Raw genomic sequence first — 5,545 nt, 5'->3', positions numbered from 1 at the left:
ATACCGTTTGAGCTACGTGCTTCACTCATGCACACAGCTCGCCTCGCCAGGATCCGAACTCAGTGTTCAGCATGCCAGTTAGGCAGCACCCTGGTTTACCTCCTGGTCCTGCGGCAGTTATTGCTTCTGTACGGGTATGTCATGATTGTTATGGTCCTGTGCCTTTCCAGGTAGTAATGTGTCTGACTCAGGCATGGTCAGGCGTAAACTAGCATAAGTGCCTTCTTCACCTTCAGGGGTCCTAGTACAGAAGCAGGGTCCAGCTCCTCCTCTCCTCCAGCAATAGACAGCCATTTCGAGGACCCCTCCAACCGCAGCATACAGTCCTCAAGTGGTTACGCTGACCCCTCCACACCCGCCTCCACAAGGTTAATGACTACCGGTGGCCTCCTCCCAGGCTTGTGATAGATGGGACCTGCAATCTACAATAGTTGGTATGGGACCAGCATGTCCCTACAGGGTGCCAGCTGTGTCGACGTGGGCAAGAAGGCTCCCAGACTTCCGCTGCCAATGTTCCCAGGGGTAGTCACATCTTCTAATAAGCACAAGAGGGTGTGGGGGCCACACCGGCACTCCGCCAGACCAGCGGGTTAGAAGCGCCTCATCCACTATGCGCTATAACCTCGCTGTGCTTGTGAGAGCTCCCCTGCTGGTATCATACCTTACCCAGCACTCCGGGGGGGCCCGGAGCCAAAGCCAGGCCAGTGGCCAAGTGGATCCACTCCCGTGTCAGCAGCGCGTTTACCCGGCAGGCGGGCCTTTCATTCTTTAGGAGCCTCCAGTGATTTGTTTGCCGTCTCTCTCGTTCTAGCAGGCCCCCTTAACTTCACCGCTCCAGCAGGGGGCAGCTCCAGTCTGCTTCCGCGTCCCTGTGTCCTGGATCAGAAGCCGAGTAGCAAACAAGGGCTCCAACAGAACCGGTGGGCCCGAGCGAGCCCAGCAGCACTCCTGCATGCCCCGCCGAGCCCTCCAGCAGCACAAGCCGTGTGGAGCCAAGTCGATGTGGCAATGCCGCTATTGCGCTGCAGGCGGGCCTTGCAGTGTTACGGGACCATGATAGCTGCCATTTTCTGGCGCTGTGCTCAGTTATTCGGCCCTGACGTTACAGCTTCTCAAGCTCAGATTTCTTTCAGAATAAGACCCCAATCATGGTCCCAGCAGTCAGCTCTCGGGGTATATCATCAAAACCACTCAACCTTTATGATTTGCACTAATTACAGGATCTTATAAAGGATCGGGATCGGAGCCGGAGCTTGGGGCAAGTCACATCCTCACTGCATGAGCTCAGGCCATTCCCCACCAAGAATCTGTCATGATGCATAACCCCGGGCATCCAGACCATGTCCATCAGCCCCGGGAGCAGGCATCATGTTGCCTTGAGAAAACCCAGCAACCCCTGCTAGGGGCTGTCTGGGTTCAGTCCTGGCGCCTATGGCGCCAGGCTCATATGGGACATCAGTCCTGGCGCCATAGGCGCCAGGCTCATAGGTGCACACTTACATGATGCAGACCATGCTGTAAGAAGATCCAAGCCCATGTGAGGCCTGGAAGGGACTACTTTACCTTAGGGAGTATTTTGTTACTCGGGTGTGGTCGGGGAGGAATACTTACCTGGGACTACTTTGGAGGCTATTTAAACCCTGCCCGAAGAGCAGCACACACTTCGCGTTATTCTGCATCCAGCACCGTAACGTTCACCGTGCCAGCAGCAGCATCCAGCCTTCTGCCACGCCCGCCTCGAACCTGGAGCACCTAGAAAGAAGGAGAGAAGCAAAGGTTAGAACGAGAGCATTACCTGATTTCTTACCTGATCCCGGATTCATTGCATCTTCAAACCAGAGGAAAGACTTTGTTTTAAAACGCGTCACATCGCCAGCAGCAGCGCCGCACCATACTCACTGTTCCACGCAGCATCTATTCGATCCGGCGCTGTCTCCATCTTTACATCGCCGAATTCCGGCACCTAAGGGGGACAAGAAATAACAAGGTGAGCAGAGAGAACAGAGACAATCTCTTTAGCCGCCATATGCTTACCTGATTTTACCGCAGGAGGTATTATTCATCAGCACGCCACATCTTCTTATGCCGCACCTGTAAGAAAAGGAGAAAGCAGCAAGTTTAACCCTTGGCATTATTTACTGGACAGTGTTGGGTAACACAGACTTTTACCGGAGCGCTTTCAGCTGTCAATCTTCTTATTGGGTCAAAGCTGCAAGATTAAAGAGGATTTGGACAGGAGTGAATTGCAGACATTTTGAACTCTTACAAACTATATACTTACGGCTCTTCGCCAGGACCTTTTGGAGTCAGGATTCGTCTACAACTCTTCCAATATCTTCAGGCCAGTGAAGTAACTGGTCATCAACGCGCCCCTGCGTACTTCGCAGGATGGAGGGCTCATCCTTCAAGAATATAAGGTGAGATTGCTGAGAGGGCACTTCAGAGGTGATTAGTGGGGAGGACAGTGGGGGTGCTATCACTTGAATCCACAAGTGGCTAAATCCATCTCTCCACTTGTAGGAGAATATTTCTACAGGTCAAGCAGACAAGATTAGGAGGGCAGATCCAGTCAGTCATCGCTGCACTACGCATCACGTGGGTGGAGGCCGCAGCAGTCCGGGTCCGACCGACGCCCCTGTGGGAGCCAGGTGAGCGTAACAGAATCTCTTATTTATTTATTATTTTCCTTTGATTTTTACCCTCCTGATTGACGTCAATCTGTTGATTAAAACATCATTTTATATCTACCAGTTTAAACACAACAAAAGCTTTATACCGACATATTTACAACCCCACACAAGCACTTTTTTAAAATACATTTGTATATTTCATTTTAAAATATATTGTCACTTACTGTGCGTATATTCATGGGTGCCAGTTTTGATTTTCCCTATGGGGGCAAAAGTACCTCGGCATATCTTATTCTTGCAGCTGATCATTTTTTACGCTTTTCCATGCTGCTTAAATTGCGGTTAGTTGGGGTCATGCAATGTATCACAACAGTCACCAAAAAGACCAGCCATAATATAAGGGGCTTGTAGCACGCTTCTTAACCAAAGTGTGTGTTCCTTGGCAAATAATTTAATCTCACTGTGCATTGACTAAAAACATTCTGAGTTCTGAAAGCCTGCAATCTTTTATACATAATAAAAAAAATAAATGGGTTCACAACTACAAAGTGTTTCCCATCCATGCAGTAACATGGACCGACCGTGCTTAGCTTCAAAGTGAGGACAGGGTCAGCCCCCTCAGGACATATTGCCTAATAAATGAGCCCCCCTTACACAACCACTTGGAGCAACTTGGCCTGAGTGGGCCAGATCCTTCCTCAGTTTGAAGCTGGGCAAATGTTATTCTTGCAGCTCGTTATTTATTTCCCTTTTCCGTGCTGCTTAAATGCAGTCAATTGGGGTTGTGCAATGTATCACAACAGTCACCAAGAGACCTACCATAAAACAAGGGGCTTCTAGCACTCTTATTAACCAAAGTGTGTGATTCTCAGCAAATCATTTAATCACACACAGCATTAACTAAAAACATTGGGAGTTCTCAAAACCTGCATCTTTTGTACATATAAAAAAATATTTTAACAGCTACAGTGACATCGGGGGTGAAAAATCACTGGTGACCCGGGTCTCCCATCCATGCAGTAAACAAGACCCACCCTGGTTAGCTTAAAAAAGGCCAGCCCCCTCAGGCCATGGTGCCTAATAAGTGAGGCAAAGTTACAAGACCACTTAGAGCAGCGGTATGCAAACTGTGGGGCGCGCCCCCGCAGAGGTCCGTGGCCGCATCTGAGGGGGTCGTGAGAGACCGGAAGGAAATGATAAAAAAAAATGATTTTTCTTTTTTTAGAATGGAAGAAATGGGCTGGGGCAGCTCACATGGTCGAGCTGAAGCATTGAATAGATACAAATAGAGTCAAGGGGCGCTTACCTCCTATCTATGCCTAAATATCCATAACACATAATTGATAGAAGTTTTTAGTTTTCGGGGAGTTATTCCTGTGTCTAAGTCCCTTTCCAATAGCTAATTTGCCCTGTGTCAATATTCTACATATGTAGCTGTCACATGCGTCCTAGGGTTCGCTGCTGTGGTGACTGCAAATGGAATGTGGAGGTCCTTTCCCTTTCCTCTGTCACTACTTTCCTATGATAAAAAGGTAAAGTGCACATCCATTGGTGGTCGGTTTTTGGCTTTAATGTTCCCACCTCCAATGTGTGTGTCTTATCAGTAAAACTAATTTCGACCAAATGGCCGAAACCAAACTAAAAAATAAAATAAAACATATATATAGGTGTCCCTCTTGTAGTGGTTAGGTGGGTCACTTAGATGCACTCTTTACATTTATCTATTTATTCAAGCCCTATTATCACACGTATAATGGGTCTTGGAGTCAAGCTCATCAGCCCAAGACTACTCAATGAAAGTCAACCGGTTTCAACATTTCTAACTAATTGCCGCTTTCTTCAGGACAGGTGTAATCTTGCTATATTCTGCGCAAGATCTGTAATTTCTTTACAATACTCCTTTTCAAGGATGTCTTGAGGAAATCTTCAGGTTTCCAGACGGGCATGTTGGATCAATTTCCAGGCCCTATAGGGTTAAAAGAACAGATGGGGCATCATCAGTCTCAAAGTGCTGGATCAGAACAGGTAAGGAAGTTTTAGAGCTCAAATATCCTTACCTGTGGGGACCTATGTCTCATTCTATTTTGTGTCCTGGTGTTGGATGTCATCCAGGATCTCTCTCAGATAAATATCTATGATTAAATAGACAAAGGGGAGTTCTTATAATCATGCCACTAGTTTTTAGCTTGTTGGATCATATTGATATCAAAAAAGGCCTTTTTACCTTGCTGTGTAGCTGAGTACTTATAAATCTTTGCAGGATTGTCTTCTTCAATAGGTGTCTGGTAACCCTGAAAAACAAATCCTGGTATCAGGGTTTCTGCTTGAGTAGTACACACTTGCATCAATTTTTTATTTTATTTTTTAATATAGTCTGGGTATCTACCCAGTGCTCAAGGGGCACCTATCGTGGTCATGTATCAATACACAGTCTTTACTGTGATTGGTGCCGTTCTAGTTGTTTGGAAGTGGTTATAGGTTGCAGCAGCCACAGTTCCACACTCTTATGTGGCGGTCAGAGTATTCAATTATTCTTTGTAAGGGGAGCTTAACCAGCCTGTAATCAGGTAAAAAATCCTTTCTCGGTTCTTACCTTCGATTTCACTATAGTCGCGTCCGTTTCATTGCTTTCGGTCGTGAACGCCATCTTGTGGGACTTCCCTATTTAAAGTCACGTGCTACCGTCACATGATCTGTTATTGCTTGCGTGTAAATAAACAATTTTATGTAGTTCCTTTGATTACTGACTGTTCTTGAACCTGAACCATACCTGGTGTGTAAAGTCGAGTGTGTTTTTTTTGTATCTGTCTCGAAATTGCCGCTCTCAGCAGTTCGAGTCGTGGCTGTCTCCCAAGTGCTCATGGGAGTTGTAGTTACCATGTATCCCTCCAGAGTTTCTCCGGAGTCGGATTCAT

General features: G+C 46.9%; 1 long non-coding RNA gene across 1 annotated transcript; it reads right to left on the bottom strand.

Annotated features, from left to right (window-relative positions):
• Positions 1–2,756: 2,756 nt before the first annotated feature.
• Positions 2,757–5,281, bottom strand: LOC138452599 (uncharacterized). Its single transcript, XR_011260250.1, has 4 exons — positions 5,224–5,281; positions 4,855–4,921; positions 4,688–4,762; positions 2,757–4,596 (listed from the first exon to the last, which is right to left on the bottom strand). It is a non-coding gene; the product is annotated as an uncharacterized lncRNA (long non-coding RNA).
• Between the last annotated feature and the right edge of the window lie 264 nt (positions 5,282–5,545).

This window comes from Ambystoma mexicanum, chromosome 4p, assembly GCF_040938575.1.
Source record: "Ambystoma mexicanum isolate Mex_15411 chromosome 4p, UKY_AmexF1_1, whole genome shotgun sequence".
In the NCBI taxonomy this organism is placed as follows: Eukaryota; Metazoa; Chordata; class Amphibia; order Caudata; family Ambystomatidae; genus Ambystoma; species Ambystoma mexicanum.
The sequence above is the reverse complement of the archived record's forward strand: the minus strand, read 5'-3'. Positions and strand labels throughout refer to the sequence as shown.